At 46.1% G+C, this 14,491-nt stretch overlaps 1 protein-coding gene across 3 annotated transcripts in view; it reads left to right on the top strand.

Moving 5' to 3' along the window:
• The window catches only part of zgc:63587 (uncharacterized protein LOC393431 homolog), a 51,014-nt gene that overhangs the window by 25,857 nt on the left and 10,666 nt on the right, over nucleotides 1-14,491 (top strand). The gene's annotated exons all lie outside the window — the stretch shown is intronic.

The following is a 14,491-nucleotide window of genomic DNA, read 5'->3' as shown; positions in this document are numbered from 1 at the left end:
GGTCTTGTTGACATGCCCATAATAATTAACCTGAAGACTCCTCCAGATGGCAACGGGAATGGTAACGTTGCCAGATCTTTCCACTCTGGAACCCTTTCTTCTCAAATGGGTACTCAAAGCGTACCCAAAAAGTGGCGCCATGTGGACGCAAGGCCCAAACAATACACAAAAATATCGTAGTGTCTTGAAAACGTTTTTGTGTAGACTAGCTCCAAGTTGCCGCTTCGTCGCTATGGCGTTGCAAAGGTACCGACATGTTGAAATGGGGGAAAATTTTGCATGAATTAATATGGGAGGAAAATGTTTAATTTAGCTTCATGTCATTCAACAATTATTAAACTGCACCAAAATTCATAGATAGATAGATTAAACTTGATTTATTCCCAAGGGGAAATTCTTTTTCCGGTTTGCTCTGTAGATTAAAAGGAGAAGTAAAAATAAAAATAAAATAAAAATAAAATAAAAATGTAAAAAGTAGGCCCAGATAAAAGATAAATAAGGTGATCATGCAGAAAAGTCCAGGAGTTTCTCTTTGTCCTTAAAGGACAGATTATAGAGTTGCATGGCTCGTGGGACAAATGATTTCCCCAGTCTGTCTGTCCTGAATTTCAGTGCCCTCAGCCTCCAGCCTCCAGCCTCCAGCTGAATACACTCTTCTTGGATGATGGTGTTGTAGAGTGGGTGCTCCTTATTGTCCAAGATGGTGAGCTGTTTGCTCAAAGATCTTCTATACTGACACTGTGAATCATGTGGTCATATGTAGCATTGCTTCCTCCCACTACATGAAAGTTCAAAGCTGAAGAGCCAGCATTGAGGTCAACATTGTCTGCGATAAGAGTTTTTGTTTACATTAACGCCAATGGAGACACATACAGCGATGTTAGTAGCTGTATTTTTCAATGCCTATTTTCATAGATATCGCTTCTTTCCATGTCGAGACAACTTCATGCTCATTCGTTGTTGATTTACCGCTCTGAAAATTCTCAGATGAAGAACATTTTTCACAATCAGAACAGAAATCAATCCACACACTCAAGTTTAGTTGAGCAGCCAATCAAATGACAGCTTTTTTTTGGTGTGTGCCCTGTGACGCAACACATTCAAACTCAAAGTTTCATGCCTTTCTTTCCAGTTGACGTCATCAGACTTGTGGGGATGTGGATAAAGACCAGAATTTCTGATAGCATTCACAAGGCAGGGTTGTTCTGTTCGAGGATGTGTCAGTGTTCCCGTTAATTCAAATGGTAGGACACCCTATCAGTCACAGACATGGTCTCCTTGCCATCATATACACACACATCAACACCAATGGTGGTATGCCTTCTTTGTGATGGGCACATGCAAGCACGCACGTACACACGCACGCATGCACACAGGCACACAGGCACACTCAGGAAAGCTAACTGGGGGGGGTCAGATATCTCAGGGCCAAGGAGAAAGATACATAATGTATGGATTGGGCTTAGGGAATGGGGGGGCTTTCAGATGATTTTGTCCCAGGCTCGGCCAAAGCTTTCAGCAGCTCTACACATACACATACACATACACACACACACACACACACACACACACACACACACACACACACACACACACACACACACACCTCCCCTCTCCTCCACTCCGAGCACCAGCCCAGCCCTCCTCATAAACACCGGGCCCTTACTCATAATGCATCCGATGGCAAACAAATCTCCAGTGAGAACCAGCGAGCCCCACTTCCCTTTCCAATTAGGCCCAGGGCCGAGCACCCGGGCCGGGGGCAGGCTGCTTGTTGTTCAGGGCTCGGCTCCAGGCACCCTGGGCAGGGCCAAGAAACACAGCCACATGTCGACTCACTAGACACCAGCCACTAATGCCCTCCACACCACCAACAACAGCTGCAACCATTAGCTGTGTACTGTACTACGGTGCGATAGCTGTGGTACAGGGGGTTCCGGAACAGGGCACGGAGGCCATGTCACTACATTACTTTACATTACAGTCAGCTGATGCTTTTAATACAAGTGACTGAATATGTACAGGGTATTGGTTACAGTCCCTGGAGCAGTATTGGAGCAGTATGGGATTAGGTGCCTTGCTCAAAGGCACCTCAGCCATGGAGTGCGATAGGTAGTGGAAGGGGGAGAATACTGTGATTTGAACCTGCAACCCTCTGATCTTAAGCCCATATCCTCAACCAGATGAGTCTGGTTGCTTTCTCTCTTATTGGGGGGGATTACATAAATAATAATAGTGAACTGTGGTGTCAAACTGTGGTTCAGAAAGTCAAAATCCTGCCAGAAATTTGATCCAACCAGTGCTGAATCAGCTCACGGTAATGGCTACTCAATTGACACCTCTGATGATGAATTGACTTTTGCACTACTCTAGTGTGTGTGTGTGTGTGTGTGTGTGTGTGTGTGTGTGTGTGTGTGTGTGTGTGTGTGTGTGTGTGTGTGTGTGTGTGTGTGTGTGTGTGTGTGTGTGTGTGTGTGTGTGTGTGTGTGTGTGTGTGTGTGTGTGTGTGTGTGTGTGTGTGTGTGTGTGTTAGAGAGCGAGAGAGAGCTAAAAGTCTGGCTGTACTGTATGTGTGTGTGTTTGTGTAAGAGATTGTGCCAGAGAGTATGCAAGTGTGTGTGTGTGTGTGGTTATCTTTCCCATCACTGCTGTTCTTGGCTCGGCTTGTTGTATGGGTAGTGCAAAGTGGCATGCCTGCGGTTGCTTTCGGTTTTGGGTTTTGACCAGCTTTTACTGTAAAAGGCCAAAGGGTTATCAGTGGTTGTGCTGTCTGTGTTATTTTTGATGCAATTGATGTTGGCAATTATGTCGATCAGTCTGCCATAGCCTCTACTCTCACACTTCTCTGAAGTCTAGACGTGTTGTTCCACTTTGGGGTGGAGAGAAACAGGAAGACATTTTTAGTTTTTAATTGAAATGACCAACATTGACCATGATTAAAAATATGACTCCCGACGTGGTTGTGGAAACACAGATTGATGTGATGTTCAGGAATACGGATGAGGTGATTGATAATTAGCAGTTGGATCACAACTAAGAAATGATTGGCAAGACACATTGATAAAAAATGTAAATATTATACCAAAAAACAGGAGTTAAGACCAGTTGTCACAACTTTCCAACAGCAGAAATAAAATTGCGCTTGAATCTCAGAACTGCTGATCGTAGTTCACTTTTCTGTTCACCTGATGGCAAGCGAATATCAATCCAGTAAACAGACTGCAAACAGTGATGGAAAGGATTTTAACACAAAATGGCGGGTAGCTCAAAAAATCGCAGTGTCTTCTCAAGTTATTGGGTGCTCTTGGATGAAGGGCGACAGTCCAATTCAAGAAAAAAGGGATAATCCAGGCAACTCCTAGTGAAAATGAGGAAGTGAATTAAAAAGCATTCGTTAACTTATTGCTAAAACATGAGCAAAGCATGATTTAATCATGCTTAGCCATACGTTAATACAGGTTTTTTTTTAAATTCACCTCCTCATTTTACTTGGACTTTCCTGGATTATCCATTTTCAGTTATGGAAAACGCTTAACTTCAGATCACTCCATGATCTTGCCCGGTAGTACCTCTATAATCTCCTCCAGCTCTACTCCCAATCAAGGTCTGGCAAGGACCAGCTGGTCATCCCCCGCTCCAGGCTGCAGGCCTTTGGTGACAGAGCCTTCTGTGTTGCTGGCCTCACCCTCTGGAACAGTACTCTCCACATTTGCCAAGCCCCAACTCTGGCTACGTTCAAAACGCATCTTGAGTCACATTTATTCACTGGTGATGTCTATATTCCTTAACCGTTCCCTCCTCCCCTTTCCCCAATTCCTTAGCCCCATCTCCTTCTGTAAAGTGACCTTGGGTTCCATGGTTGGGTTCCATGTTATTATTATTTATTACTACTTCTAAGCAGGTTGGCTTCTTCTTGAGCTTGATAAGAAAAGTCCACTTATCCACTCAGTCCAGTTCGTCCAATTGCTTTTAACCCATGGTGTCCTGGAAGCACATATACGCTGCATTCAGGTTTTTGAGATTTGAGCTGTTTTATTAAAAATGTGGGTAGATTGGAGCTGAATGAACACATTCTAAGGCAATACGAGGACCCTAGCATTTAAATGTAACTCATTCCATGTTGGTATGTGCTTCGGAGGCTGAGATATTTAGGATTTAATAGGCAGAGGGCACCCTTTCCCAAAAAGGGCTTAGGACAACATGGGTTAAATAAACTCACTGGATCCCAATACTCTGGGTTTTGTGTACAGCAGAGATGGCATTGCTTCATCATCTATGGAATTTTGCTTAAAGGCCAACTTCCGATAAAACTCAGTTTTACTCACTCCTTTCGAAGATCGGACGGTCACTCCAAGTTAAACTCATTTGCAAGGCTCTCATAGCGGTGCGTCAACTCTCCTGGCTGTGTTTCCCGGTGTTTCCCAATTTACATAAATAATGCAGAGAAACGAGCGAATCACGAAAGCCTTTCTGTGTTTCGTCACGTCGAAAGAAGGCGTTGCCCACAAAGGTTTATATCGACCCATTTATCTAAAAACATGTCGAGTAATTTTTTTCTGCTTGTTTTCAAAACAAGCAACGTCTGGTGGCCCGAAACATAGCTTAGCTTAGCTATCAGCTGGTTGCTACTCTCAGGTACACACACAGCACAAAGCCTCATACATAAAGCCAGCTCACTCTGGTTGCTCCGTGCCTGCAGCAAGCCTAGGGGTCGCTGTCGAAAGAGCACAGCCCTGAATGGAGCCTGCACGCCTCCACTGGCGCCCCTATAGTGCAGTACCACCCGGGGAAGTGGCGACTCTGTTTCCCATTACATTCTCTCCAAGAACTGGAGGACTGAGCCAATCAGAGACGCGTTTCTTCGAGAGCAGGAGGAGTGAGCCAATCAGAGACGCATTTCCACGAGAAACACGGAACACTCTCTCGTTTCTCCACAAGCCACCTTGCCAGCTTGCAAAAACGTCTTGAAACAAAGCAACCAGAGCGTTTTTTAAAACAGGACCAACGCGTAACACATTCAATAACATTGGGGAACACGGCAGTATTAATGAAATAACGTTGAGAGGCGATCTTTAAGTCTTATTACGCCAGAAGGTTTGGTTTCCTGCCTCTGTGCCAAGGAGAGAATGGGCTTGACCCTTGGTGCTCCACTCTCTATGTTGCTGTGATTGGACTTCCCCAGGAATACGCTGACTTCCCCCGCGGGTCCCAATTCATTTCCTCCTCTCCGGCCAGTGTCAGTGTGATCTCTGGCCTTCTAGGGGTCAGGGTGTCCCGGCATGCAGCTAACGAGCTTGGGCTAACCAGGGTGCCGTGACGGACTGGCGCAACACTGTCCGTCCACACGTACGGTAGGATAGGATGTACTTTAGGAAGCACAGGGGAAGAGCATCATGGGGAGTATTGTGTTTAGGTTGTGAGTGTGTGGTTGTGTGTATTTGTGTGTGTGTGTGTGTGTGTGTGTGTGTGTGACAGCTTTCCATTTGAAATGCTACAAAAACAAACACACATTCCCACTCCCACAAGTGATCCTCAAATTCCAGTCGGCCACTGCATAGCTATCTTCAAATAATAGCTACATGTATGTCCCAGCACAGTACAGGCCAGTCATAAAGGTCTGCGACCTTCTCGAGGTCATTATTACATTACAATACATTATACAGTATCACTCTGATGCTTTATGAAGCAACTTAGTTATTTACAGGGTATTGGTTACCGCGCCTGCAGCAATGTGAGTTAAGGTGCCTTGCTCAAGGATACTTCAGCCATGGATGGAGGTGTGGGGAGAGGTAAGGCTGGGATTCGAACCGGCAACCCTCTTAAGACCACCTCCCTAACCATTAGGACAAGGCTGCCCCAGTATAATGCCCTGGGGATGTGTAAAAGGTGAAGTGCTGTGAGAACCGTTGAGGAAGGAAAAAAAGAGTAATGCTTTAATTAAGATTGTCTCATGGAGCAGAGGATGGATAACCTGACTCTTGCCCTCTGGCATGCCGGGTGCGGCAGGGAATGGAACGCCCTCGCCTGTAGTTGCTGAACCGCAGACAGATGATGAAAATCAGGTTAGAGGATGGAAGCCAGGGAATTCATATGCTGCCCTGTGCGCTCGTTCTGATTTAAAGGACAACATGGAAACCCTGGCTGAAATCTTAAAGGGACAATAATAATAATAATAATAATAATACATTTTATTTTTGAGCGCCTTTCAAAATACCCAAGGACACTTTACAATCAAAAACAAATACATAACAGTCGAGAAAGTATAACAAAGCTTCAGTGAATTAACAATAGGAGAGTAATAAAAATGCAAGAATAAAATAGAAATAAAAGTAACTTACAATAAAATAAATGTTTTTTAAAATAAGAAAAAAGAAGTAGAATGCATTTGAAAATAAAATAAAAATGAGTGGGAAAAATAATATGTAAAATAAAAAATAAAAAAATAGACTGATAATTAAAATAAGTGGAAGTGCCTGTCAGTGAAGTTAAAAAGCAGAAGAGAAAAGGTGTGTCTTTAGCTTAGATTTGAAAGTAGATAGTGTAGAGCATTGACGAAGTGAAAGTGGAAGAGAATTCCAAAGTTTGGGGCCAACAACACTAAATGCCCTGTCGCCCATGGTGCGCAGGTGTGTGGAGGGAACAGTAAGGAGGAGTGAGTCAGTGGATCGTAGTGTGCGGGTGGGATTGTATGGGGTGAGGAGACTTGTGATGTAGGAGGGTGCAAGGTTGTGCTGGGCCTTGTATACGAGGAGGAGAATTTTGAAATGGATACGTGAATGGATAGGAAGCCAGTGTAATTGATAGAGGATAGGGGTAATGTGATGCCAGGGTCTGGTGTGTGTAAGTAATCTAGCTGCTGAGTTTTGAATGTATTGTAGACGGTTAATCAATTTAGTGGGGAGACCAGTGAGTAGGGCATTGCAATAATCTAATCTGGAGGTTACAAAAGAGTGAATGAGGGTCTCAGCAGAGGTAGGGGTGAGAGAGGGGCGGAGTCTGGAGATGGTTTTAAGGTGGAAAAATGCAGTTTTGGTGAGGTGTTTAATATGGGATTCAAAGGAGAGCGAAGAGTCGATGATGACGCCCAGATTTTTTACTTCAGAGGAAATGGAGGTAAAATAGTCAGGGATAGAGAACTGAGAAAGGTTTATCTTTCTAAGTAATGATGGGGTGGCGATGATGATGGCTTCGGTTTTGCTTTGATTAAGTTTAAGAAAATTTTGGGTCATCCAATTACTAATTTCATTGAGGCAAGTTGTTAAGTTAGCAAGGGGGAGTGGATGGGAGGGTTTAGTGTGTATGTAGATTTGGGTGTCATCTGCATAACAATGGAAGTTTAGGCCATGTTTTCGGAGAATGTTACCAAGGGGAAGAATATAGATGATGAAGAGTAGGGGGCCTAAAACTGAGCCTTGTGGAACACCATGTGTGAGGAGTGAATTTGGAGACCGGAAATCACCAATAGAGACAAACTGCTCTCTTCCAGTTAGATAGGACCTGAACCATGAGAGTGCAGTACCATTGATGCCCAGTAGGGTTTCCAGCCTTGTGAGAAGGACGTTGTGGCAGACTGTGTCAAAAGCAGCTGTTAAATCAAGTAGCAGGAGGATACTGAAATGGCCTGAATCCGCAGCTAATAAAAGGTCGTTTACGACCTTGACTAGTGCAGTTTCAGTGCTATGCTTAGCCCTGAACCCAGACTGCAGTTCCTCCCATAGACTAAATGATGTCATGTGTTCCACCCATTTGCATTAGGCTTCCCATTGCTAGACACCCAGTCATACTTTTGAATGTTCGTGCAACACCCTCTCAATGAGACAGTCTCCCCTGAGACAGGAGAAATCCGTATTCACCTCTCAACACTTCCTCCTACAATGATGTAAAAATCGTCATTTTGCATCATTGTAGGAGGAAGTGTAAGAGAGGTGGATTTCTGTTGAGACTACAAGCCTTTTTCCCACCCTTTCAACCCCGCCCATAGGGGATTGGACCTAATGCGCTAACAGACCTATCACAGATCAGTGTGCCAGTGCTTTTGAAATCACTGGCATTGAGGCTCCAGTAAGTCACTAGCAGAGCTGCCTGGGTGTGGCCTGTGGAACTAGAGCATTGCAATGCATTATGGGGATTGTTCTCACAAATCCACAAGCACTAAAAAGTCATTTTCTGCCATTTCTCGGCCAAGACGGTACCAAATTAGAAATGTATGCTACTATTCTACTACATATATGACCCACTTTCAATACATATTCATGTCTCCACCAGTGGAATGCCCCTTTAAGTTTGAGATCCCAAACATAGAATGGCGGGGGGAGACGTATCATTAGACAAACGGAAGTTCCCACACCAGTTATGTTCGGAACTGAAGTGCTTACCTGCGAACCGCTCGTGTTCATACTGGGCTCTGAACTTTTTCAGTTTGTGACTGTGTGTTACCCAGTTGAACCTGCTGACATCCACATTGTTGTCACGGTTCACGGAGAAAAAACATCTTTCGCTTCGCATCGTGAGGCCATTAGCACTTCGTCCAGAGTTGTGGTCATATTTTTCAGCTGGAGAGTAAAATTATTGACATCCCACCTCGCTGAGGCAGGTGCAAGACAAAGGCCTATCTGACAATAGAGAGTAGAAGTCCGCACACTGCAGCCCCGACGTCTACTTATTTTTCAGCACCAGGCCAGTGGGGCATTTTTTGTTTTGTTTTTTGCTCCGAAAGCTAAAAGCTGATTACATAATGTCCCCTGATGTTTGTTTCTCTTCTCCTCTATTGTGCGTTCATCTGTTTGGTTTTCCTGACAAAAAAATGAAGCCCCCTCCCTCCCCCAAGATTCCCAGAACTAGCCTGGGGTGCATTTCCCAACAGCGTTTTTGCTAACAATGTTTGGAACTTACTTGGTTGCAATGCAATTTGTCATAGGCAACCTACTAAATGGCGAGGTGGTGAGCTACAGCGCTTTCAAGAAACAGGGTCCATGGCCCTACCGTGGCCTAACGGTAGGGCAATCATCTACTATGCGGCCGACCCAGGTTCGATTCCCGTCCCTGGTCCTTTGTCGGCCATTCCCCATCTCTCTCTACCCACTCGCTTCCTGTCACCGTCTTCACTGTACTATCACAAATAAAGTCAAAAAGTTAAAAAAAATAACAAAAAAAGAACTCTGGTGTGTTGCTGCTTGACTGGCAGGCGATGGGTGATGGGTGATAGGCCTCAGTTGTGCTGTCCTGCTCTGCATCTGCGTGTTGAGTTTGCTGTGTAGTTTGCATACACAGCAGACCTGCGGTGTGTTTGTGTCTGTGTGCCCGTGTGTGTGTGTAAGTGTGTAAGTGTGTGAAGATTGTGAGAGTCATGAGTACAGTCACGATCTCCACCCTGGCTAACTGTGCTGTGTTTATTTGGAGTTCCCTCATGCAACAATGTATCCACCCTCTGAAACACGGACAACACACACACACACACACACACACACACACACACACACACACACACACACACACACACACACACACACACACACACACACACACACACACACACACACACACACACACACACACAGTCACACACACACAGTCACACACACACACACAGTCACACACACTCACACTGTGCACAACAGGTCTCCTGTTATCTCCCCCAGTCTGCTGTGTGCGGTAGCTGAGAAAACAAGCGGTGCTTCTGAGTACAGTGCGGAGTCCCTCCTGAGGTTCCTGTGCCATAGATGCCGCAGCGGCCTGCGCACCCTTTGAGACATCACATCAAATAGCCAGAGGAGAATGTCAGGAAGGCTGGGGCTCTCTCCCTCCCTCCCTCCCTCCCTCCAGACGCCTTCTCATTCTTTCTCTCTCTCACTTTTTTCTCTACATTTTTTTTGTTCTTTTTGCCATCTCTCTCTCTCTCTCTCTCTCTCTCTCTCTCTCTCTCTCTCTCTCTCTCTCTCTCTCTCTCTCTCTCTCTCTCTCTCTCTCTCTCTCACTCTCTCTCTCGCTATTTCTCCATCTTTCTTGCTCTGCCTGTCTCTGTCTCTCTCTTTCCCTCCTAAACCATACTGTCTTTCTTGTGTTCTTTCTTTCACTTTTCCCCTCATTTTCTTTATATCTCTAATTCTCACTCTCTCTTCATCTCTCTATTTTCATTTTTTTTATCATTCTTTTTGATTCTATGTATCCCCCGTCCCCCCCCTCCCACTCCTTCCCCTTCTCCTGGAGGGACTGTGGTCCAGCCTGACTCATGTTGGGAAGGTCCATTGTGACTGACCAGGCTGTAAAAACACCTTTTGAAGTTGGAATAATAAATACATGTATATCTGCCATTCTGCAGGTGCTCGGAAACAAGATGGAGATGCTTTGATGCAGATATTTTTTTATTTTTTGTGTTTTCTTTGTTCTTTCTGAAAAGGGGTGGTGGTGGTGGGGGGATGATAAGCAAGGGATGAGGTGTACTGGTGGTTGGTAGGGACAGAAGTTGTGTGTGTGTGTGTTGGGGGGGAGGGGTGTACTGTACATAGAGGGCAGGAGTGACCACTGGTCGATTCAGTTTGGAAAAATGGCATGAAGTTAAAATGTAGATAAGGAGAGGTGTGTGTGGGTGTGTGGGAGGGTTGCTGTACAGGGAATGAGGCCTGGATCGTGAGTGACCCCACTGTTCAAATCCATTTTGAAAATTGCTGTAGAATGGTGGTGCTGTGGCGCAGCGCGCTACCCCCCTCACACATGTGCTTGCAAGCCCATGGGGACCCAGGTTCGAGTCCGACTGGGGTCATTTCCCAACCCTACCCCATCTCTCTCCACACTCACTTCCTGTCGCACCTTCACTGTCCTATCCGAAATAAAGGCCCAAAAAGCCCATAAAAATATCTTTAAAAAAAAAAAAAAAAAGAAAGAAAATCCCCGTAGAATCATAGTGTGGATGAGGAGCGCGGGTGTGTGTGTGTGTGTGGAGAGGGAGGGGAGGTGTACAGGGCCCGAGGGCTGGATGGTGAGTGATCCCACTGGTCGAATCTGCTTCGAATATTTTTGAAAGCTGCTATCGAATCCAAGTGTGGCATCTTTTGAATCGTGCTGTTGTCCGAGCAGCAGGGAAGAGGAGGAGAAAAAGAACAGTTACGGCTGGAAGAGGGTAGAGGGAGAGGTAGAGAAGTGGGGTGGTCATTAAAGTGGCCCAAGCAATGAAATCTGGGAAAGAAAGAAAGAAAGAAAGGTGGATTTGGGTTTGGTTGGACATGGTTGGAGCAGGACGAAGAGAAGAGAAAGGGAAAGGACAGAGATGGAGATCATTAGCCAAGCAAGATAGGTGTGTGTGTGCATGTGCGTGTGTGTCTGCGTCTGTGTGTATGTGTGCGCGCCCCCGTGTGCGTGCATGCCTGCGTTCGTGCGTGATACAGTTGTATGTGTGTGTGTGTGTGTGTGTGTGTGTGTGTGTGTGTGTGAGAGTGTACGTGTGCTTGTGTGTCTGTGTCTGTGTCTGTGTGTATGTGTGCGCGTGTGAGAGTGTACGTGTGCGTGTGTGTCTGCGTCTGTGTGTGTGTGTGCGCGTGCGTGTGTGCGTGCATGCGTGCGTGCGTGCGTGCTACAGTTGTGTGTGTGTGTGTGTGTGTGTGTGTGTGTGTGTGTGTGTGTGTGTGTGTGTGTGTGTGTGTGTGTGTGATTGATAGATAGATAGATAATTTATTTGTCCTTTCGGAAATTTGTTCTGTGCCATTGTGTGTGTGTGTGTGATTCCTCTGAATAGAGAGGTGTGTGTGTGTGTGTTCTGCTGTCTCCGCATGCTTTGTCTCCCACTCAAAGGGCCTCCAACTCCCTCCTGCAGAGGACTTAATTAAAGACACACACACACACACACACACACACACACACACACACACACACACACACACACACACACACACACACACACACACACACACACACACACACACACACACACACACACACACACACACACACACACACACACACACACACACACACGTTTTGTCTGTGACCATTACATCACATCTTTTGTATGGATACAGTGAAAGTCATTCTGTTGTGTTAAAGACACCATTCGGTTTTCACCATTCTGTTTGGCAAAGTGTGTCAGTGTGTCTGTGTGTTTGTGTTTGTGTCTGCCTATACGGCCTCATACTCTGTGTGTGTGTGTGTGTGTGTGTGTGTGTGTGTGTGTGCGTACGTGTGCGTGTGTGTGTGTGTGTGTGTGTGTGTGTGTGCGTGCGCGTGTTTGAGAAAGATGTCAGGTAAGGACACTGTGTGTGTGTGTGTGTGTGTGTGTGTGTGTGTGTGTGTGTGTGTGTGTGTGTGTGTGTGTGTGGTGTGTGTGTGTGTGTGTGTGTGTGTGTGTGTGTGTGTGTGTGTGTGTGTGTGTGTGTGTGTGTGTGTGTGTGTGTGTGTGTGAGAGAGAGAGAGAGGCAGACGTCATACGAGGACATGCCAATGTGTCAGTCTAAGGCCTTAGAGAGTGTGTGAGTGTGCTGGCCTGTGTGTGTGCAGCGGCTGACAGCTGTGGTCGGCCATTGTGTGCGGGGCGATGACTGATGGGAGACGGGGTACGCTGAGGTTTCAGAGAGTGTGTGTGTGTGTGTTTCGACCAAGGTCTGTGTGTGTGTGTGTGTGTGTGTGTCGGTGTGTCGGTGTGTCGGTGTGTCGGCCGAGGTCTGAGGGCCACGCTGTGTGTGTTTTCAGCCGACAGGAATTCACTCTGATTAGGCCCCAGTGATTAGAGACGCGCCGCTACCCCAGACCTCCTCCCTCCTCCTCCTCATCCCTCTTTCTCGTCCCTTCTTCCTTCTCTCCCTCTCCTCCTCACATCGTTCCTTTTTCTCTCCTTCCCTCCCCATCCTCTTTCCTCTTCGCTCCATCTCTCTTCCTCTCCTTCTTCCCATCCCTTCTTCTTCCCATCATCACTCCTTCTCTTCTTCTCTTTTTTCACCTCATCCGCTCCTTTTCTTCCCTCCTCATATTCCTCCTCCTTTGCTGCTCCTCTCCCATCATCATCCTTCTTTTTCCTCCCTTTCACCCCTTTTCCCAACCTCCCTTCTCATAATCTTTTTTTCTTCCTTTCACTTCGTCTTTCTCCCTCTTTCCTCCTCGCTTCCATCTCTTCTTCCCTCCCCCTCTCTTCATTTTTTCTCCTCTTCTTCCTCCACCTTTGACCCTTCTCCCTCTTGCTCTCCTGCCACTCTTTCTGGCTACTTCTGTTTTTTAAAAACAATTTAATTCCTTTCTTTCTCACTTTCCCCCGCTTTCTTTCCGTGTTCTCTTTTGTTTTTTTCTTTCACCTGTCTTTCATCTCTTTCTATCCTCGATCCATGTTTCTTTTCCATCCTTCACTTTCATTTTTTCCTATCCATCCTTTAATCTCCTCCTCCACTCCACTCCACTCCACTCCACTCCACTCCTCTCTTCCCTTTCCCCCCTTCCCCAACCCTTCTTGCCTTCCTGTCCTTTGTCCCCATCCTTCTGATTGATTTATACATTTCCTGCCTCTCACATCATCAACAGCATACGTCCTCCATGTTCCTGAGTTGGCACGGGTTGATGGGGCATGTCGCTCGCTCTGCTGTGCTGTGGTGAGGTGTTGTGCTGTGGAGCTGCCTGTCTGCCTACTTGGCACTGCATCACTGCAAGGTGACTGGAAGGTCACTGGGGGGTCACTTCATGGCATGCTTTTGTGTTTCAATTAATGTTTGGACTTTTTCTCTTGGAGGGGATATCTGACATTTTTGGCTGCAGCAGGTTGAGTTGGCTCGCATTGACATTTGCAACGCAAGTTGGACCTACCTGACTGTCAGTGTCCAGTGTGTCCGTTCTGTCCTCTGCGTGCCCTGCCTTTATCTCAGTCGCCATGATATAGCCATGTTGATGAGGAGTGTCATAGCTCATTGTGAGTACTACTGTAAGATGTTAGGAATAATGTTGTGAAAGATTATACACAGTGTTTCCTTATAGGCGTGCCACTATTGTGTGGAAAGACATGGTGGGGGAGCGCTCTGTGTCTTTGAACCACCGATGCTCTTTGTTACTGGGGCAATGTGTCAACAAACAGAATTGAAAATCGGACTTCAATTGAAGGTCATAAAAAGGGCAACGTTTTGAGTGGAGTTGAAGCAGCAGGCTTGTTACCGGGAGAAATATACGTCAGTGGAAGTTTTCGTGGTTTGGAAGATTCGTGATAGTGATGTGATGCCTATGTGTAAATGCCCATGCGTTTAGGTATTACACCTCTCTCTCTCTCGCTCTCTCTCTCTCTCTCTCTCTCTCTCTCTCTCTCTCTCTCTCTCTCTCTCTCTCTCTCTCTCGCTCGCTCGCTCTCTCTATCTCTCTTGCTCTTGCGCTCTCTCTCTCTCCCACACACAAGTTAGGTTGGTATGGTGTGTAGAAGTGTACAGTGTAAATGAATACACACACACACACACACACACACACACACACACACACACTGAGGACAGATGCAGTTGGTACTGTACTCACTCTGTGTATTTTTTTGTCAGACACA

This window comes from Engraulis encrasicolus, chromosome 3, assembly GCF_034702125.1.
Source record: "Engraulis encrasicolus isolate BLACKSEA-1 chromosome 3, IST_EnEncr_1.0, whole genome shotgun sequence".
NCBI lineage: Eukaryota > Metazoa > Chordata > Actinopteri > Clupeiformes > Engraulidae > Engraulis > Engraulis encrasicolus.
Note: the sequence above shows the minus strand (reverse complement) of the source record. Positions and strands in the feature narration are given on the sequence as shown.